This window comes from Mustela putorius, unplaced genomic scaffold (genome assembly GCF_011764305.1).
Source record: "Mustela putorius furo isolate JIRA1106 unplaced genomic scaffold, ASM1176430v1.1 tig00003972_pilon_pilon_pilon, whole genome shotgun sequence".
NCBI classification, from domain to species: domain Eukaryota; kingdom Metazoa; phylum Chordata; class Mammalia; order Carnivora; family Mustelidae; genus Mustela; species Mustela putorius.
This window is the reverse complement of record NW_025422115.1, coordinates 16,488,671-16,511,977: the sequence shown is the minus strand read 5'-3', so window position 1 is coordinate 16,511,977 and position 23,307 is coordinate 16,488,671. Positions and strand designations below refer to the sequence as shown.

The window sequence follows — 23,307 nt, the reverse complement described above, 5'->3', positions numbered from 1 at the left end:
GGATTGAGCCCCACATCTGGCTCCCTGCTCAGCAGGGAGTCTGCTTCTTCCGCTCCCTTTGCCTCTGGAGCTCATGTGCTCGCTCGCTTGCTCTCAAATAAATAAATAAAATCTTCATAAAAAACCCAAATTTAATTTCTTTGACAGATAAAGGGCTATTCAAGTTATCTGTTACTTCCAGAGTCAGTATTGGTAATCTGTGTCTTTTAAAGAATTTGTCTATTTCATCTTAGATGTTAAATTTATTGTCATAAAATCATTCATAATAGGCTCTTGTTCTGTTAATATTTGTAGACTCTCAAGTTATGTTCCCCCTTTCATTCCTGATATTGATGATTTCTGGCTTCTTCCATTCAGTGTAGCTAGAGGTCTATCAATTTCATTGACTTTTTTTTTCTTTTCTTAGAACCTTTTTTTGGTTTCATTCATCTTTCCGGTTTTTCAGTTGTCTGTTTTATTGATTCCTATTCTTGGTCATTTTGTAAGTGTCTAACTTATTTTGATTTAATTTGTTCCCTTTTCTTCTAGCTTTTTATGGTGGAAGACTAGGTTATTGGTTTTGACCTTGGCCCCCCAATAAAAGCATAAAAAACCTACAAATTTCCTCAAAGCACCTTTTTATGTTCATTCATTTCAAGATATTTTCGGATTTCCCTTGTGATTTTTTTATTTGGCCCTTGAATTATTTTAGAAGTATATTGTTTAATTTGTAAATGTTTAGGAATTTTCTAGATATCTTTGTTATTGATTTCTAATTTAGTACCATTGTGGTAAGGGAACATACTGTGTATAGTTTCAATCCCTTTAATTCTTTTTTTTTTTAATATAATTTTTTATTTTTTATAAACATATATTTTTATCCCCAGGGGTACAGGTCTGTGAATCACCAGGTTTACACACTTCACAGCACTCACCAAAACACATACCCTCCCCAATGTCCATAATACCACCCCCTTCTCCCAAACCCCCTCCCCCCAGCAACCCTCAGTTTGTTTTGTGAGATTAAGAGTCACTTATGGTTTGTCTCCCTCCCAATCCCATCTTCTTTCATTTATTCTTCTCGTACCCACTTAAGCCCCCATGTTGCATCACCACTTCCTCATATAGGGAGATCATAGGATAGTTGTCTTTCTCCGCTTGACTTATTTCGCTAAGCATGATACGCTCTAGTTCCATCCACGTTGTCGCAAATGGCAAGATTTCATTTCTTTTGATGGCTGCATAGTATTCCATTGTGTATATATACCACATCTTCTTGATCCATTCATCTGTTGATGGACATCTAGGTTCTTTCCATAGTTTGGCTATTGTGGACATTGCTGCTATAAACATTCGAGTACACGTGCCCCTTTGGATCACTACGTTTGTATCTTTAGGGTAAATACCCAGTAGTGCAATTGCTGGGTCATAGGGCAGTTCTATTTTCAGCATTTTGAGGAACCTCCATGCTGTTTTCCAGAGAGGTTGCACCAGCTTGCATTCCCACCAACAGTGTAGGAGGGTTCCCCTTTCTCCGCATCCTCGCCAGCATCTGTCATTTCCTGACTTGTTGATTTTAGCCATTCTGACTGGTGTGAGGTGATATCGCATTGTGGTTTTGATTTGTATTTCCCTGATGCCGAGTGATATGGAGCACTTTTTCATGTGTCTGTTGGCCATCTGGATGTCTTCTTTGCAGAAATGTCTGTTCATGTCCTTTGCCCATTTCTTGATTGGATTATTTGTTCTTTGGGTGTTGAGTTTGCTAAGTTCTTTATACATTCTGGACACTAGTCCTTTATCTGATCAATCCCTTTAATTCTTAAGACTTACTCCTGGCTCAGCAGATGGTCTGTCTTGGTAAATGTTTCATAGGCAGTATAAAAATTTATATTTTTATTTTGTTGGTTTACATATTCTATAAATGCCATTTCAGTTGAGAGTACTATTCTAGTCTTCTTTATCTTTGCTGATAAAAGAAAAGAAAAGAAAAGAGTCTTCTTTATCTTTCGCTGTACCTGTTCTTCCAGTTACTGAGAGAAATGTTGATGTCTCCAACTGTATTTGTATACTTGTTTGTTTTCTCCCCTCAGTTCGTCAGTTTTTGCTTCATGTGTTTTGTACTTCTGGTATTCTGTACATACACACTTAGAATTATTCTGTGTTCTAAATGAATTGACCCTTGTTCATTGTGAAATGTTCCTCATTATCTTTGGGAATATTTGGTTTGTCTTCTATTTTATCTGGTATCAATATGGGTATTCCAGCTTTTTTAAGATTTTGATGTATTGCGTATATCTTCCATCCTTTTACTTTTAACCTGTTTCCTTATTTTAGTGTGGAATTTTGATAGCTAACATATATTGATCTTACTTTTTTATTGGGTTTTTAATTGGACTATTTAGACAATTAACATTTAACTTATTTATCGGTGTGTTTGGGTTTAAATCTATCATCTTGCTGTTTGTTTTCTATTAACCCTTCCTTTGAATTAATTATACTTTTCTATTTAATCTTCCCTGTGGGCTTATTCCCCTACTGGCTTATTCTTTGTTCTACCTATTTATTTATTTTAGAGGTTACTCTAGGCTTTATACTGTGCCTTTTTAGTTTACTACATTCTATTATCAAATAATATTCTATCACTTCTCATATAATGTAAGACCTTTATAAGTATTTTTCCATTGCCTCGCGGTCATTTTTTTCTTTCTGCACTTCTTTATTATTATTATTATTATTATTTTAAATTATTTTTATTTTTTAACTTTCTTTTTTCTTTAAGATTTTATTTATTTATTTGACAGAGAGATCACAAGTAGGCAGAGAGGGAGAGGGGGAAGCAGGCTCCCCGCCAAGCAGAGAGCCCAAAGTGGGGCTCGATCCCAGGACCTTGGAATCATGACCTGAGCCAAAGGCAGAGGCTTAACCCCCTGAGCCACCCAGGCTCCCCTATTATTAATTATTATTATTAAGTAATCTCCCTACCCAGTATGGGGCTCAGACTCACAACCTTGAGGTCAAGAGTCACATGCTCTACTGACTGAGCCAACCAGGTGCCCCAAAGTGTCTTGAAGTTCACTGATCTCTTTTTTTGCAGAGCATAAACCACTGTTTGTCCCATCCAGTGAAATTTTGACTTTGAATATTATATTTATATTTTTTTAATTGCTAGAAGTTCTATTTGGCTCTTTTAGAAAACCCCCCATTTCTCTCTTCACTATATTCCTGTTTTCAGTTATGTTCTTGAATATGCAACATACTTGTAAGAGCCCTTTCAATGCCTTTGCTCCATTAATTCCTCCATGCCTTTTATTTCCAGGTTTGTCTCTCTCTGTTGACTGATATTTTTCTGGTTGTGTGTCACATTTTCCTGTTTCTTTGTCCAGTAATTTTTAACTGAATGTCACATATTTGCGAATTTTATATGATGAGTCCTTGTTTTTGTGGCATTCCTTTAAAGAGTATTGGACTTTTTCCTGACCGGCATTATAAATCGCATATTAGTTTGATTTTTTCCTAAGCTTTCAAGGTCCTTTCAGGTGGGTCTATAGTAGCTTTTATTCTAGGGTTACTTTCCTTTTGCTTCTGTGGTGTGGATCTTCTGGGGTCACTACTGCCTTGTATATTCAACAAGGTTTTTCCCTTCTTGCTTGAAGGAACTTTGTTGAAATCTTGGCCCCATGTCAGCTCTGAGAAGCCTTTGTCTTACAACTCCCTGGTAACTTTCTTTCCTTAGATATTCTTGTTAGCTGGTCTAAGGAAATTTTACTCTTCTCATGTACAGGTTTTTATTTAGCTAAAAACTCTAGGGAACCCTCATTGAAATTATTGGAACTTTCTCTCCTCTCTGGAACTCTGCCCCATAAATTCTAGCCACCTTGGCCTCCTTGCACTTTTTTCTCTGTCTCCTCAAGTCAACAAGATTGCCAGGTTCTGTCTGGTTCTTCCTCCCTGCTCAGGAGTGGTTAATTGCTTCCTGACTGAGAAGGTGATGGTAGGCCTTGCCTTGTTTGTTTCCTTTTTTCTTTTTCAGGGATCACGGTCCTGCACTGCCTGTGTCTGAAAATAGTCCTTTCCCTATATTTTATCCTGTGTTCTAGCTGTTTGCAGTGGGAGGATTATTCTAGACCTGCTGAATCCCTCATGGTCAGAAATGGAAACTGAATCATTCCAGAATGAATTTTTAATACTTAACGCCTTTACAAAATTCTCAAGCTCTCAAGCAGATTTTTTACCTAACATTTAACCATTGATTCACTTTTCCTCAGTATTGTTATAAATGATCTTTTATCAACTGTAGGAATGTTTGTTTATTTTTCAATTCAAAGTCCATTACAAACTTTAAATCAGAAACTGACCCAAGGAAAATGATTTATCATACCTCATAAATCTCACAAATGAGGGAAATGAATTTTTGAATATGTAAAAATTCAATATAATGGGATGGTCATTTTAAATATAAAATTATTACTTAAAACTTCATTAGAAACACAAAACACTAAACATACCAGTGGGTAAGTACTTAAATGAACCATTTGATGTAATGTTTTAAAGTATTAACCCTATCATTGTAGAGTGTAAACATGTTCAGTATACTTTAGACCAGGAATTGGCAAACATTATCTGTAAAGGGCCAAATAATGTATTTTAGACTTTGTGGGCCATATGGTCCCTGTTATAACAACTCTGCCTTTGAGAGTACAATAGCAGCTATAAGCAATACGTTAAAAAATGAGCTAGCGGTGTTCTGATAGATCTTTATTTCTAGACAACAAAATTTGAATATCATGTAATTCTTTACATCTAAGATACTCTTTGTCTTTTTTTCCAACTGTGTAAAAATGCAAAAGTTGTTCTTACCTTGTGGGCTATATATAAACAAATGGCTCATCAGATTTGGCCCCTGGGTCATAGTGTGACAGTCCCTGCTCTAAATTATTAAAAAGCTCCTGGGTAAGCTGTAGGATCTTAGTGGAGTGTTATGTTTTAATTTCAAAGTGATATTTTTATTTGAACTATTATCTACTATTAGATAGCAAAGTAAACAAGATCATACAATATGGAGCCAATGTTTTGATTGATGGATTGATAGATTGACTTTAGAGATGGGTGTGGTGTGAGGGAAAGGGAGAGAGAAAATCTCCAGCAGACTTCCCCCTCTGACTCAATCCCATGACCCTGAGGTCATGACTTGAGCCCAAGTTAAAAATCAGATGCCTAACTCACTGAGCCAACCAGGTGCCCTGCTTTAACAGATTTTTAATGTCAAAGGTTATATCAGGGATTCCTCAGGTAATTGGCATACTTAGTTAAAAAAAAAAGTTAAGAATTTAAAATAATCATTATTTTATTGTTTTCATTATATAGGAATTAATAAATAGGTTTAAAATCAGGACAGTTTCCTCATTTTTTAAAAAATTGCAGTGTAACTGGCATATAACTTAATATTAGGTGAAACTGTGTATTTCAGATATAGAACATGATGATTTGATATTTGTATATATATTGCAAAATGATCATCACAATCTAGTTAACATCCATCACCATACAAAGTTACAGAATTGTTTTTCTTATGATGGGAACTTTTAAGATTTATTCTGTTAACGACTTTCAAATATGCAATACAGTATTATTAACTATGGTCACCGTGCTGTATATTACATCCCTATGACTTATTTATTTATAATTGGAAGCTATACTTTGTGACCATGCTTTTTGATGAGTGTGCTATTTCTCACAAATTCTCGTTTGTTTGAATAATTCAGAAACTTTTCCATCAATATTTTAAATTCATTCCTATCTCATGACATGTATGTCTTAAGTCTGGAACATTGTTCTAAATTATTGCACGTATGGCTTATTTCATTCAGTTTTAACTTGAACATCATGTCCTCAGAGGTCTTCCTTGATGCACTATCTAAAAATATCTATACCTCCCCAATCTCTTTATAACACCCAGTTTTATTTTTTTCAGAGCGTCTGAAATTAGTTATTTGTCTCTTTCTGTATTACAATGGAAACTCAATGAAAGAAGAGTTCTTGCCTCCCTTATTACTTCTTTATCTCTCCAATATTGCCTTTCATTTAGTAGGCCCTAAGTATACAATTTACTTGTGGTTGGAAAGATGAATAAATGAAAGTATGGCTAATACATGATTTGTAGAAATATTTGACATGGTAATTAATATACATTATGAATTGCTAAAAGGAAAACAGTAACTTTACCTCAATTTATTTCACTACAGAATTACTTTCTTTTTAAGCATAGAGCTATATTGGGATAGAGTCTATTGATAATTTGGTTTTTTTCTTTTTAATTTGTAATAATTTGAAATTTACACACAAGTTGTAAAAATAATAATTTTTCCTGACTCATTTGAGGGAGTAAGTTGCTGACCTTATCACCTCTGAATACTTTAGAGTCTATTTTCTACAAAAATATTCTCAAAAAAAAAAAAAACTAGATAAAATTACTGCAATCAAGAATCTAATATTGATAGATTAGCACTAATACACAAGTCATGCAGATTGTCCTGGAATACAGTGGTAAAAATGCCCATAAAAGAAAGAGATACAGCATAAAGGGGGCCTCAAAATTTGCATTTGTATTCTTTTTGATTTCATGGTTTGATGTCTAAATTCAGATGTGCACAGGAGACTCCGTAGAGCGTCGAGGAAAATGATAGCTGATGTGAGAAGTTGTTCAGGTGATATTTCTAATCAGATTTTAAGTTTGAGTCCTATTAAACACATTAGGGTTTTTGTTGAAATCTTAGAAGGCTCCTGTCTTAGAAGTAAAGACTATAAGCCCGAAGGGATTTATTCTATTAACGTACTATTCTATTTATTCTACTAACATAACTATTCTATTAATATAACTATTAACATACTTCAAAAAAGGGTAACAAAATACAGAGTTTCTATAGCATATCATCTGTATTGTGCAGTATAGAATAAAAAATTATTAATCATGTGAAGAATTAGGAAAATATTACCCATAGTTGAGAAGAAAAGTCAATATGGATGTTAGTTAAGGGACAGTAACTTTAAACCAGCTAATATATAATATATAATATATATATTATATATATATATATAATTTATGTAATGGTGACTATCTCTGTAGAGAGAGAGGTAGAAACTATTTTTTTTATTATGATCAGTTAGCCAACATATAGTACATCATTAGTATTTGATGTAGTGTTCAACGATTCATCAGTTGCATATAACACCAGCGCTCATCACAATTCATGCCCTTCTTAATACCCATCACCCGGTTACCCCATCATTTGGCCTCCCTCCCTTCTGTAACCCTCAGTTTGTTTCATGGAATCCAGAGTCTCTAATGGTTTGTTTCCCTCTCTGATTTATTCTCCTTCAGCTTTCCCTCCCTTCCCTGTGGGCCTCTGCACTATTCCTTATGTTCCACATATGAGTGAAACCATATGATAATTGTCTTTCTCTGCTTGACTTATTTTACTTAGCATAATCCCCTCCAGTTCCATCCATGTCCATGTAAATGGTAGGTATTCTTCCTTTCTCATGGCTGAGTAATACTCTATTGTAATATGAACCACCTCTTCTTTATCCATTCATCTGTTAAAGGACATCTTGGCTCCTCCCACAGTTTGGCTATTGTGGACATTGCTGCTATGAACATTGGGGTACAGATGTCCCCTTCTTTTCACTACATCTTTATCTTTGGGTTAAATACCTAGTAGTGCAATTGCTAGACTGTAGGGTGGCTCTATTTTTAACGTCTTACGGAAACTCCATACTGTTTTCCAGAGTGTCTATACTAGCTTGCATTCCCACCAACAGTTTAAGAGGGTTCCCCTTTCTCCACATCCTCAACAACATTTGTTTAGAAACTATTTAAAAAAAAAAAAAGGAAATTATAGAACTGGAAATATAATACTGAAAATAAAAAATTCACTGGATAGACTTAATAGCAGATGAGAGATGGCAAAAAGGGGACCTTGACAGATCTGTAGAAATTATCTTTCTCTGAAAAACAGAGAAAAAGATTAAAAGAAAAGAAAAAGGGGCACCTGGGTGGCTCAGTGGGTTGGGATGCTGCCTTCGGCTCAGGTCATGATCTCGGGGTCCTGGGATCGAGTCCCGCATCGGGCTCTCTGCTCAGTGGGGAGCCTGCTTCCCTTCCTCTCTCTCCACCTGCCTCTCTGCTTACTTGTGATCTCTCTCTGTCAAATGAATAAATAAAATCTTAAAAAAGAAAAGAAAAGAAAAAAACACAGAAGCTCAGTGACCAGTGGGATTACAATCAATCAACCTCATGTATATTAAACCTAGAAGGAAAAGAGAGAAAATGGACCAGAAATTTTTTTAAATAATTATAGACTGAAAACTTACCAAATTTAGCAAAACACTAATTTGAAGAGCCAGGAAGCTCAATGAAATCCAAGAAAAATAAACGAAAACTAAATCTAGGCACATAGTGGTTACACTTCTAGAAACCAAAGATCAAGAGAAAAGTCTTGAAAACAGCCAGAAAACAATAGAAACCAGTGTAGCCAGGGTAACAATAATATTAATGACTACCAACTTATTGGAATAATGGAAGCCAAAAAGTATCTTGAATAAGAATAATATATCTTGAAAGAGCTATGAGGGAAAAAAGTACCTTTCAACTCAGAATGTTATACTGATTATAAATGTCATTCAAAAATGAAGGTAAAATAAAGATGATTTCAGATTTTTAAAAAAGTAGATAATTCATTGTCAGCAGACCTACAATGTAAGAAGTAATAAAAGAAGGTTTTTAAGTTGAAGGGCAGTGATACCAAATGGAAACTGTTGTATAGGAGAAATGAAAACCACCAAAAACGATAAATATAAAATGCTTACTTTTTTTTCCTTCTGTTATTTTCTTTAGAAGAAAGATGACTTTTTTTTTTCTTTTTGAAAGCTGAGGTCTTAAAGCAAAAGTTAAAACCATTTTACTCTGGGTTTTATAATAGAAATAGAGGTATGATATATGATAACATTAACAAAAAGGGTTTTGTAGTAAATGGAATGATATCATTGCAAGATTCTTATGCTTTGCATGATATTCAATATTAATTTTAAGTAACCAGTGGTTATTTGAGGATGCATATTCTTAGAGTATCATACCCTAATAGAAATATCCAGCAATTAAAGTAAAATATCGCAAGTATTTGATTAACTGAAGTTAAGGCAGAAAAATGTAGAATAGAAACAAAACAAAACAAAAAGCAGGAAATAATAGAAATAGAAAACAAACAACAAAATGGTAGTTTTGAGCCCACTCATTTCAGTAATCGTATTACATATTGATGAACTAAACTCTCCAATTAAGAGTCAGATATTCAGGGGCGCCTGGGTGGCTCAGTGGGTTAAAGCCTCTTCCTTCGGCTCCGGTCACGATCCCAGGGTCATGGGATCGAGCCCCACGGCGGGCTCTCTGCTCAGCGGGGAGCCTGCTTCCTCCTCTCTCTCTCTCTGCCTGCCTCTCTGCCTACTTGTGGTCTCTACCTGTCGAATAAATAAATAAAATCTTTAAAAAAAAAAAAGTCAGATATTCAGACTGGATAAAAATACAAGACCCAACTCTACCCTGTCTACAGATTGCACATATGAAATGTTAGGGTTTAATTAAACACTGTTTATGTCTCTTTGGGTAAGATTTCAATGGCTATATTATGATGGAATACCTACAAGTCTGAAAATAAATTATCCAGAAAAAATAATTTGGGAGCTGAGAGGACAGGAAAGCAGCATGGATTACAGGAGGATAATGGAACACTACATTGGGAAGAGATTCTAGGTTCTCATTTCAGTTTTGCCACTGACCAAACACCTACCCTTGGGAAAATACTTTTCTTCTACTTTGCTAGGTTACCAATATGTATATACCCATGTGTTCAATTTTTTTTCACATTCGGATTTCAAAGTAAAATTGGCATAAATTGCATTTTTCTTTTTGAAAGACTCCTCTAATAATGGAAAGAAGACTGAGTAATTTTACCACTGTGTATGTTATCCTGGACATCATTGTTTACCTATCTATCATCTATCTATCTACCCTTCCTTGATGATAATCCTCATATATGCCACTTAATGTTTTTGTTAATATTATTATGTGCCACATAAAGTAGAGGTATAATCATTGTAAAAATATTGGGTGTTATTTTCATCATGAGTAACCCAATCGTGTTGGAGTTAGACATTGTTTGATGGTACACAAACAGAAACTTCCATTTTAAAATGCATTTCTGATGTCTTAATATTTATTTATTGAAATGTTCAACTCTGTAATAAGCACAATCAGGAATCAAAATTAAAAAAATAATTACATTTCTCTTTATGTTTCTACATAACTCTTGTAGTTATTTTTCTTATATCTTGTGTTACATAGAAAATAAATGAGGGTTTGTGCTTGTTTGAATGTACAGATAATTGGTGTCCCAGAGTCAGAAACAGATAGGAATTTGTTCATTTAATTTTAGGGGATACCTTGTATACCAAATTATAATGTTTCATATTTGAGCCTAAAGTAAAATTGCAAAGTAGCTGGAGAAGCTTTCGCATTTGGAGATACCTACTTCTATATTTTACAAAGGGTGTATCAACGTTGGACATTGTTACTTTTTTAGAATTGGATTTTTATAAAGATGAAGTAAGGTTTAATATTTCTCATTCAATTAATGCTCTTACCTTTGACTCTTACAAATAGCTGAAAACAGAAGAGTTCAAAGACAATCAAGTGAAGTCTTAGGAAGTTTCAAGTGTGTCACTGCTAGTTTGATTCTTATACATTACTTGGTTCTTAATTGAGTGTGTAGGATTCTATCCATGTGTCCACTTAAGTAAGGAAGTTACTTCTTAAATGAATAAGACTAATTATAACTGTTGAATGAGGGTGAAATTAAGAACATTCTAAAGGAAAGAAAAATGTCCAGTGTATCAATAACTAGTTTACTCCAATTCAGCTCTTTATTTTTTTTCTCTTGCAGTAAACATTACAGTCTTCAGAAAATAAGTTAAGGAATCCAAGGCAAGGAAGAAAGTAAATTCATCCTGGAAGGACTCAAAGCACTTTGAAATTTTAAACGAATGTAATGATAGCTGCTAAAACCACCTTTGTCACCATAATGGGTGAAGTACTTCAAATTTAAACGGTAACCAGAATTTTCATATCGTGTTACACTTCCATCGAGAACTTTATATGACTTGAAAGGATTTCTTTTTAATTTTAAATATTTACCCTACAAATACCAAAGTATAGTTAAAGCTGAAAACTTTATAATTTATTTGGCATAGTCAGGTCTTTGTTTTGGCCCTTCATGTTGACCCTGATAGTGCTCAAAAGAATTGTTGTTTTTTCCCCAGGTTATGAACTCCTTAACATAGAAACAGATAAGCTTATTTGAGTAGAAATATAGCATAGTACTAGTCTATTTATAGGTCCATTCTTCACCAAATACTTTTCCTTTCATAGAAATAACTTGGACAGCATGAAATGGTAGCATATGCAAAGGTTTTTTAGTCTTGTTTTCTGAACTTTCTTTTTGTTTTTAGTTTCCTTACTCTTGATCTTTGTGCCTTTCTACCTGACATCTTTTTATTTAATCATTATTTTCTCCTTTGCCCCTTCTCAGTAATTTAGAGTTATTAGAAACAAGAATCCAGAGTAGAAAAGAAGAGAAAAACTGGAAAAGATTATAAAATTATTTCTTGTGAAATTACAAGGACTGTTGCATTTCAGGTAGAACAGAAAGCAATTGTAGAAAGACTTAAGACTGTTTGTCAGTCTTCTTAAATCTCCTTGATCTTAGGCCATAATTGTTACAGTGCATGTTTGGTAAAGATTAAAATGTTTGCAAAATTTTTAAGGCATCTTAGTGAACAATTCATTTTTAGTGTACTAATTTGATTTTGACAGTAAGCATTTGTTTGAGTCACTGTATCTTGGTAGTGAATGGGTGCAATTGACTAAAAACTAGATTCCTGTGGTGAACTGCATATGTGAAAATCAATCAAAGAACTATCAATTGCTAGTCCTAATAATTCTAAGGAATACACCACCTATTTCAAGGACTTTATTCAAACTGACAAGTGTAACCCAGGATAAAGTGTACCTATTATAATTCTTTCCTGTGCTAACATTAACCTTGATTTAAAAAAAAAAAAAAAACCTGAACATTGATATTTTTAAAAACTTCTCCAATTGTTGCTTTAAACCTCTATGTAGGGTAGGTATAGTTAGCACTTCTCCATGCTCTTGTCACTACCACCCATGTAGTAGCATTTAGTCCTTTCTAAATGTCCAGTAAATTCTTTTTATTTCTCAACCATTAAAAAATGATGTTGAAGAAAGCAACTTTTGAAACACTAAAGAAATTAAAGTGCCGAATATTCATTTACACAGGTAAGGTAGTATGTAGAAAGTCATCACATATTCTGTCTTCCTCGGTGATGATCTCAGTTTTCTTTACTCATTTAATTATGTGTGCTTCTATAATCTTATATAACCATAGTTTCTTTAATGAGATTAATACATTAAACATCAAAAACAAACAATATTGTCAGAATTTTTACTGTGGTACCTTTACCACTCTTTATCAAACTCTTAATTCCATTAAATCTGTCTCTCAGTATTTTTGGTAACTATGGATAGGATCATTGAAATCTTTAGATAGTGGATATTTCCAAGTATTAATTTCTACTTTTCTCACTGCCAATTTTTTTTCGGTGTTATAATGTTATCAAGGAACAGACTAGGATAGAACTCGACCTCTCTACAAAATAGAAGAACTGCACTGATTCTCCAGATTCTAGCCCAGTTCAAAAGTCATGTAACTCACATCCATGAGGTACATAAAATTAAAGAAGACCATCTGTATTTACATATTTAATTTTTCTGGCCTCATTCAAGCTAAGTCCCTCTAAAATCCCAAGTCTGTGATGTTTGAAAAAAGAATGGAATTAGATTTCTAGTTGTACAATTAACAGGATTTCTAACTTGTACAATTGGGAGTTCAAATTTCTAATTGTGCAAACTACCATGGACACTTTAAAGAGGCTAATATTTAAACATTCTAGCTGCATGATGTTAAAGTGAAGTCAAACACCCAGTTTTATCTAAATTCATTTCATTAGCTTAAAGTTGTGATCATTGGGGATATGTTCTTGCAGAGTACAAGACCACTCTAAACAATATATCCATCTAGAATCTTATAAAGCTTGGTAGGCCTTTAGAACATCCTCTACAGCACCTTTATTTTGCAAAACTCTCCTTATGAAGGGAAGTCTGTAAAATTTGCACAGAAAAAAAGGAATTAAAAATAATAGAGATTAATGTGTATTGAGTGATTACCTTATGCTAAGCACTGGGATCAGTGTTTAATATGCATTATCTTGAGTTTCACAACTGTATTTGACATGGGTCTTATTGAATATATCCATTTTACATATGAGGAAGCACATTCTCAGAAAAGTTAATTGCCCTGCATCAGGTTTGTTATTTGTAGAGCCAGTTCTGTCTGACTCCACAGCCTGAGCTCTTAACCGGAAGTATGTTCTAGTTTACAAATACTCATTACGGTGTGTTGCAGTTGCTTGCTTATGTAGTGAAAGCTAGCAAATTATTATTAGCGGCATGCTTATCTCAGCTTTGTGAAGTTATACTCCCTCGTGGTATGTATCATGTTCCTTTTGCAGCATCAATTTCACTTTGTCAGTAATTTATCATTATTTCGATTGTTTTTAAAATGTTACTTACTGTATAAAAGATGATCCACTCCCAAGTAAAGGCTAAGTTACTTGAAGGTGATCTCAGTAGATCCACATTTCATTTGAGTTAGAAACTTAAAAGACAGAGAAAGGTAGGAGACAGGGGTAGGGGAAATGCAAAATGACCTTTGCTCAGCTGTCATCCCTTAAAGTCTTACTTGCCTTTCCCTTTATCCCTGGAAATTTTTCATTGTTTTTCAGTCTCAGAAACTGATACTATCCCTAAAGACTAAAGTAGTAATGAATCCAATGGCATAATTTTTTTTGTTAAATTTACATATGGCCCCTTCAAATAGATACTTCATATTTTTTTTATTATTAATTTTTTATTTTTTATAAACATATATTTTTATCCCCAGAGGTACAGGTCTGTGAATCACCAGGTTTACACACTTCACAGCACTCACCAAAGCACATACCCTCCCCAATGTCCATAACCCCACCCCCTTCTCCCAACCCCCCTCCCCCCAGCAACCCTCAGTTTGTTTTGTGAGATTAAGAGTCACTTATGGTTTGTCTCCCTCCCAATCCCATCTTGTTTCATTTATTCTTCTCCTACCCACTTCTCTTCAGATCGCATAAATCTTTCACCTGATACTTCATATTTTAAGAGTAGAAAACTAGTACATTAACCCATTATCAGGGTTTAAGATGATTAAGCCTATCACCAAAACTCAGCATATTAAAGATACCAGTTTTCCCCCCAAATGAATGTGTAGGTTTAACTCAATTCCTCAAATCTCAGCAAGGTTTTTCATATATTATTTGCCGTTTTCCACCAAGTTCTTTCTCCCTTCCTCATATCACTGTCCCTCCTCCACCAAAGGAATTGTAGTCAGTCCCCATTTGAGAATAGGGGTTGAGTGAACTGTTTGAGCCAATTGCATGATACCCCAAAATATGATCAAATATGTTATAGCAGCTTTTCAGAATCTCAATTTTCTGAGATTTTTCTTTTTTTTTTTAGACTTTAATTTTTTATTTTTTATAAACATATATTTTTATCCCCAGGGGTACAGGTCTGTGAATCACCAGGTTTACACACTTCACAGCACTCACCAAAGCACATACCCTCCCCAATGTCCATAATCCCACCCCCTTCTCCCAAACCCCCTCCCCCCAGCAACCCTCAGTTTGTTTTGTGAGATTAAGAGTCACTTATGGTTTGTCTCCCTCCCAATCCCATCTTGTTTCATTTATTCTTCTTCTACCCACTTAAGCCTCCATGTTGTATCACCACTTCCTCATATCAGGGAGATCATATGATAGTTGTCTTTCTCTGCTTGACTTATTTCGCTAAGCATGATACGCTCTAGTTCCATCCATGTTGTTGCAAATGGCAAGATTTCATTTCTTTTGATGGCTGCATAGTATTCCATTGTGTATATATACCACATCTTCTTGATCCATTCATCTGTTGATGGACATCTAGGTTCTTTCCATAGTTTGGCTATTGTGGACATTGCTGCTATAAACATTCGGGTGCATGTGCCCCTTTGGATCACTACATTTGTATCTTTACAGATACAAATTGGGTATATCTGGTACAGATATACCCAATAGTGCAATTGCTGGGTCATAGGGCAGTTCTATTTTCAACATTTTGAGGAACCTCCATGCTGTTTTCCAGAGTGGTTGCACCAGCTTACATTCCCACCAACAGTGTAGGAGGGTTTTCTTAAATTAGGAGTATTTTATTTATGTTCCTCTTGTGGTGGGGGGACTGTGTAATAGGAGGAAAAGCGAAGATAAAACAAGAAAAGTTATTTCAACCTTGCTTTCTAAACTGAGGCTATAAAATTCAAAATGATCCTGTGGATTCTTCTGGAGAAAATGTTGAGAGAGCTTCTGGATTACTCTTGCCTTCTTCTTGGATTATCAGCATACCTGACAATGGAGTAAACTTCATGCCATTTTGTATTACTGACTCATTCATTCATTCATCACATATTTACTTGGGAAAAAAATATTTGCAATAGGTAAAAAATTTTTAACTTATTTCATGCTAACATAGTATCAAGTGGTTTGTCTATATTACATCTCTCTTGGCTACTAAGCATGTCACTGTGGAAGGCACATAAGGTACAGGGTCTGTCCTCAGTGGCTCACTGTCTAGCAGGGCAGGCAAATGTGTAAATAGATGTACCACTATATCAAGTGTTTAATGAAAATATGAGCAGAGAATTGTGACAGTCATTTTCCCTACCTGGGAAGAGTGAGGGAAGATGTCCTAAAGCACAAAGGTATCCTTTGTGAGTGTTAATGGATAAATAGGAGTTTACTGCCAGGGAGCAAGCTAGAGAAAAAGAATTCTAGGCAAAGGAAATAACATGTGCACAGATATACTTACCTTTTCTAAGGGGAAAAAGTAATTAACTTTTAAAGTTGAAGAGGTTATCTGAGATATTTTATTCTGATACCTTTTCTTAACCTAAAAGGGGATGAAAGCCCTTGGAAACAAATTTACTTGCCCAATATTACTCAGAAATTGCAGTATCACTTCAAGTATTCTTTCAAGCCATACACTAAAATATATAAAATGTATTTTGGTCAGACACTACTCCCAAGAAAGAAGGTTCTTCCTCATGTTTTCTTTGTTTATAAATCTGCTTTACTTCCAAGCTAAAACATAACCAGGTGCTATTTTTATTTCTCTTAACAATTTTTTATTATGAAAATTTCCAAGAATTAAGAAAAATTCAGAATAATTTAACAATCACCTTTCTCTCACCACTAAGAATGAAATGAATGCTATCATTTTGTCATTTTTGCTGAAAGAAATTAAACAATTTAGGAACACTTGAAATCCTCTTTATAACACTCTCCAATCTCATTCCTATCCTTCCTTTTCCAGAGAAAATGCTCTATGAGGTTGGTGAAATACGCGCTTACAGTGCGTGTACTCAGAAACAATATGCAGTATAAATGGTAACATTTTGCATTTGTACATTTGCATCTTTCATTGATGCACTTTTGTGTCTTTCGTTGATGTGTGATATATAATTGTATTTTTTCATATGAGTTCAAAGTAAAATAGAACACAGTAGAGTAGATAATATACTCTCGTCAGTTGTGGAGATTTGCTGTTGTGTTGTGGCTTTGTTCTCTTGCTATCCAGAGTGCTGCTGTCATTGTAGTAAATCTGCATTGTGTTTTGGAAGACTGTAATTCCATCATTCTGTAGGTTTTCAAATATATTTTTAAAGACTCTTGGGAAAACAAATACTTTTTAGGGCTGACATCTGCTCTAATGTTAGATTTCTTTTAAACTTTACTGCTGAGATTAGAAATATTCTCAAGTATAGTCAAATGAGCAAGAAATGACTGTGTCATGTGGTAGCAATTCTCTGCTACACATGTATTACCATTATGCCCCTGGTGCTGTGTGTGAAAATACTGTAACAAAATGACCCAGGGAGAGGATGTTTATCTGGACTTTGAGAAGAGCTTAGAAGTCCTTTCACCAAAGGTCTAGCCCTGGCTGAGGGACGATTGAGGGAGAGAGAGAGGAATCTGCAGCAATTGTGAAGGACATCACCAAAGGTGTTAACATATTTTAACCCTTGGAGTCATTGTGCCAACTATAATTAGCAATAAATGTTTTAAGTTAATGACAATCAGCTGGAATACCACTAAATATCTGAGGCTATTGCAGAGCATAAAAAAAATGCAGAGAACTCCCTTGTTTCTGTTCCTAAAAGGAAAATTCACCCGTCATGCTCGTATAACAGTGAAAAACTGGAAATCAACAAAAAATGCTTGTAACAGGCAAGCCAGTTATTCCCAATACTGGTACTTTAATTCTGCGGTAATTGGCCCCATGTAGTAGCAACAGAATAGTGGAAGAAAAAAATAGCATTATCATTCTCACTTGTATGTTTTGAAGATTAAAATTCTAGCACATGGTCACAGGAAAGCTTTTCTAAAATTGCCAAATTGTAAAAATGAAAGGAAACTATGATCCCTAAGAAACTCATTCTTCTTGGAATTGGGCCCAGAGTTTGTTTCCTTCCTCTGCTTTGGTGTATAGAAAGGAAGGAAAGCATAAAACATTCTGGTGCTGTAGAACTCTCTACTGATAAATAAAAGGCCATTGTATAACTGGCAGGTAAGTTTCACATGAGGAATGTTTAAAAGGAAACAAGACGCAAATGCTTTGTTTAGATGCAAAGTGGAGAAATGTAGTTAGTAACTTCATTTCCAGATAGATTTCTTAACTAGTATTTCTATCTATTGCCCATCCACCAAGAATGAAAAATCACTAGGACCTTTGTACTCCAATGTACAGCCTCCCCAAATCACCAGGCAGGTGTCCAAATTTTTTTTAAAAAAGTGTGCCAGCCACAATGAGATAGGATGCCACATCCACAAGGATGTCTATAACTTAAAAAAAAGGGGGGGTGGTGGTGAATGGCAGTGTTGGTGAGGATGTGGAGAAATTGGAACCTCATACATTACTGGTAGGATTGTGAAATGTCTCACCTGCTGTGAAAGTTAGGTGATTCCTCAGAAAGTTAAACATGGAATTATCATATGACCTAGGAATCTCACTCCTAGATGTATACTCAAAAGAACTGAAAACAGGGTCTCTCTCAAATGTGTGTATACAAAATGTCCATAGTCACACTATTCACAATAGTCAAAAAGTGAAAACAAACTAAATATCCATCAAGAGATAAAATATGAACAAAACTTTGGGCCGATATATTCAAAAACTTGAATGGAAAAATTTGGAAGACCCAAAATACCAAGGTTCTCAAGAAAAGACACATAATCCTGAATAGCTCTATATAATTAAAGAATTGAATTTGGAATTTAAAACTCTCCACTAGGAGCGCCTGGGAGGCTCAGTGGGTTAAAGCCTCTGCCTTCTGCTCAGGTCATGATCCCAGGACCCTGGGATGAGGCCCAGCATTGCTCCCCACCCCCACCCCCCCACCCCCGCCTGTCTCTGCCTGCCTCTCTGCCTACTTGTGATCTCTGTCTATCAAATAAACAAATAAAATCTTAAAACACTCCACTAAAGAGAATTCTAGGCCCAGATGCCTTTATTGGCAAATCCTACCAAGCATTTAAGGAAGAAATGGTATCAATTCTGCACAAACTCAGTCAGGAAATGAAAGAATAAAGAACACTTTCCAACTAATTTATAAGATCAGTATTATCATGACATCAGAATGGGCTAAAGATAAATACAAAATTAAGAACTTTAGACACAGACTCAAAAATCTTAAAATATTTTCAAATAAAAAAATAGCAAAATGTAGAAATAATACATTATGATCTTTAGGTAGGCTTTATCTCAGGAATAGAAGGTTGTTTTAATCTTCAAAAATGAATCTGTACAATTCACATAGCAACAAAAGGGAAAAAATATGATGATCTCAATAGTTAGATACTGCATGAATTCATGATAAAGAACTCTCAACGAACTAGGAATAGAAGCAATTTCCTCAACCTGGTAAAGGGCAAATATAAATATCTTGTAGCTAATATCATACTTAATGATTAAAAATGGAATGCTTTCCTCTTAATATAGGAATAAGGCAAGGATGTCAACATTGTGCTAGAGGTCATAACCAGTTCTAAAATGGGAAGAAAAAGAAAATAAAAGGAATACCAATTGAATAGGAAATATAGACTCTGAGAAACAATCTGAAGGTTTTGGAAGGGGGGAATGGGGGTGGGGTGAGCCTGGTGGTGGGTATTATGGAGGACATGTATTGCATGGAGCACTGGGTGTGGTGCAAAAAACAATGAATTTTGGAACACTGAAAAAAAATAAAATTAAATTTTAAAAAAAGGAAACATTTGCAGGTAAAATTTTTGCAAATAATGTTCTATGTAGAAAATCCCAAAGAATCTATCCCCCAAAATCTTTTATTACTATTAATAAGTAAATTTAGCAAAGTCACAGGATACAAGAATCATTGTATAAAAACAAATCATATTTCTACATACTAGTAATTAACAATTAGAAGTTGAAATTTTAGAAAATGCCATTTATAACGATACTATAAAATATGAAATAGGTATAAATTAAATGAAAAAATATTCAGCATCTGTCTGCTAAAAACCTACAAAGCCCTGATGAAAGTAATCAAAGAAGATTTTATTAAATTAAGAAGGATACTGTGCTCAACTATTGGAAAAGTCACTATTGTTGACATGCTGGTTCCCCCAAATTGTTCTATAAATTGAATGAAAACCTTATCAAAATCCCAGGAGGAACTGTTTTGTAGCAGTAGACAAGCTAATTCTAAAGTTTATTTGGACAGGCAAAGGAATAAGAAAGGCCCTAACAATTTTGAATAGGAGCAGAATTGATATCAAGATTTAGTATAGAACTAAAATAATCAACCAGTATATTGTATGATTATTGAAAAAATAGACACATAGATCCATGGAAAAGAATAAGCAGTTCACAAATAGATCTATACGTATATGGTGGATTTTTCAACAAAGGTGTGGAAACAATCCAATGAAGAAAGATTAATCTTTTCAATAGATAATATTAAGCATTTATTTTTCAAAGATTTTATTTATTTGAGAGAGAGGGTGCATGCAAGCAGGGGGAGCGGCAGAGGGAGAGGGAGAAGCAGACTCCTTGCTGAGCATTAAGCCCACCACGGGACTCACTCCCAGGACCCCTGGATCATGACCTGAGCCTAAGGCAGATGCTTAACTGATGGAACCACTCAGGCACCCCTAGTACTGAGCATTTAAAAACAAAACCAAAAAGAAACAAAAGGGCATTGGCTGTTGGCTTAACGAGGGCCTCAGAGGTAAATGAAAGAGAGGATTCACCTTGTAGAAGTGGAGAAAGTAATAAGACTGCCACAAGCATAGAAATATCAAAATGGTAGAAGGAATTATTAGAAACTTGTTTCACCATTTGAAAAGCATTATGCATTATAGGAAATATGTATATACATTATGAATAAATAAAGATTCATTTAATCTACTAATGTACTATTGACAGACCGCTATGTTAGACTGAAGGGGCATTATATAGGTCCCTTGAGGGAATCCTATATAAACAGTAACAGAACATTGATGAGTGTTGTCACACTGGTTGGTGCCTAGAGAAGGAGAGTGAGCTCTGAGTCCACTGAAGAATGTTAATTGGTTCAGTGTCCCTTTGAGGACTTTGAGAAATTGTTAATTTGATAGTCAGCTAAAATTCAATATGGGATGTCTTCATCTGCTGCCATTTGAATCTGCGGTAATTACCTTAGGCTCAAAGAATAGACAAAGTGAAGGAACCTGATGTGGTTTCCTTTTATCTTTCCTTTTAGCTGTCATTTGATCTGCTTTAAAGTGGGTAATCTTTCTCTTGCCTCCAGTTGCTGGCCATTCTTTGCAGTCTCTATCACACAAGGGAAGTAGCAAAGGAGTTTTTCAAAGACTGTCAAAACTGTAGGAATGAAAGATCACTCTCCCATAAAAGAGTCTCCATGATACTCCACACACATGGAGAAGTTAGAGTTGCATGTGATCACTTTGGCCAACCTTCTGTGGATTTCTAATATATATTCTCCTCTCTTTTGAAGGATTATTCATTGCAACTTGTACTCACACTTTCCCTAAAACAAGTACTCCTTTTATTCTCCCCCAGTCTTCTATCACTTAGCAAGAGCGTTGGTGGAAATTGCTTTTCCATAAAAAGAACTGTGCCACCTACTCTTCAAATGCCACTGATTAAGAAAATCATTGATTCCCCCCCCCCAGGGAATAAATTAGGCTTTCCCCTGAGAGTAGAAAAAAATAAATAATGGGATGTAAAGAATGAAGATGGCTGTGTGTTATGAGGAAAATGTTTATGCAGTTGCCATGGAAATAGCATGCAGGCATTCAAACCAGGAGTTTATGATAAGTCTGTATTTGTCAAATATAAATCAGATATGAGTAACATTTGTTCTCATTCTTGGCTCAGATTTAGTCCAAAATGTGTGGTTATGTAAAATATGCTCCTCTTACAGGATATTTGCAGGGATATTCTTATAGGATATTGCAATACCAGGGGCTGCTGTCTTTTAAGATCATATATTTGAGGCATAGAAGTGATGCCTCAAATTGCTGTTTGTTACAGCACTGTCAGAGTGCCCACAGCTGAACTTTCCTATGACATTCATAATTAACAGGGCTAATTAATTTTTTCTCAGTGAAACATGCACAATGTTGGACCTAATTTGTATTGGCTAATTATTTGTGAGTGATGTCAGATTCTAAAAATACACAGTTTGAGACTTTATTCTTAATGTATTTCTCAAGTGGAATAAAACACAACAGGCATTGTTTCTGAATGACTGTTACACTTTTCTGTCAGAAGACATCAGTTAGCCTTTAATTTCATGCTTTACAAGTGAGGCATGATAGAAATCTAGAGAGGGCATATATGAATTTTGAGAAAACAGAATTTGACATAATTTTCCACAACTTGAAGTTTTTTCACTAGTTCCAAAGATAATACAGACAATGCAAACACTACCTGCAGCCACTGTCAGAATAGTAGGAAAATCTAAAAATGATTAGAATATGCTCTATTTATAGAAGACAGTGTGGTAGCCACTTAATTCCAGTACTCCATCCGTCTATGCCAACTTCATTAGCCATTTCGTAGCCCATGAGTTTATCTTTACCCTGTGTATTTTCTCCTCTCTCAGATTTCCTGTGAGACATATTACATTCTTTGTAAGCAGATAGCCTAGAGGCCCACTTTCTTATTGCAGCAGTAATTGCCTATGGTCCAATACATATAACAGTAATTTAATGAGACCAAATAGTTACACAGATGGAACAGTGGGAAAGTACTAATCAGAGAGAGTTTTTGAGAAGAGATGAGTTTTTGAGTCAGACTTTAAAGATAAAAGTGCTTTCCTGAGGTCATTTTGACAACGTTTCAAAAGTTTTAAAAATACAAGTACCTGTACTATTTAAAGAGATGAAGATATTTGCAAGGATTACATTAGGAGGGTGTCTTCATTAAAGCATGTTTATTAGATAAAATTTGGAAACAAATATCAAAATATAAAGGAATGGGTAAATAATTTTAGTATAAAACTAGATAGGAAAACATGCTTCCATTTAAAATAATGTTCTTGAAGAATTCATGTTGATATGGAAAATATTCATAGTATATTGTTCAATGGGAAAAACAGGGTTTTACTTGGAATTCTATCAAATCTGTAGATCATTTTGGAGAAAATTGGCATCTTTACTCTGTTGGGTCTTATAGTTAATGAACACAGTGTCTCTTCATTTATTTAGGTCTTTGGTTTCTTTCATTTGCATTTTATAGTTCTTAGCATAGAGTTGCTGTACCTGTTTCCTTAGACTTCTACACAAGGATTTCATTTTTCTTTTCTTTGGGGGGGGTGCTGTTCTAAAAGGTATTTTTAAATTTTGATTACCATTTGTATATTGCTTATATATAGAAATGCAATTAATTTTTGCATGTTGACCTTGTATCCTGCAATCTTACCATACTCCTTTATTAATTCTAAGAGGTTTCTTCATACATTCTTTGGGATTTGCTATGTATACACTGCA

The 23,307-nt window shown here is 34.7% G+C and overlaps 1 protein-coding gene across 5 annotated transcripts in view; it reads left to right on the top strand.

Annotated features, from left to right (window-relative positions):
• PEAK1 (pseudopodium enriched atypical kinase 1) overlaps positions 1-23,307 on the top strand; it is a 309,411-nt gene that overhangs the window by 136,770 nt on the left and 149,334 nt on the right. For 3 of the 5 annotated variants that reach the window (XM_004758477.3, XM_045070737.1, XM_004758479.3), the window contains one exon: positions 10,977-11,141. The exons of 1 other annotated variant lie outside the window; for it this stretch is intronic. The gene's annotated coding sequence lies outside the window, so the exon portion shown is untranslated. Of the gene's footprint in view, positions 1-10,976; positions 11,142-16,609; positions 16,684-23,307 lie in introns of all 5 variants that reach the window. One more of the 5 variants, XM_045070736.1, reaches the window with a different exon arrangement.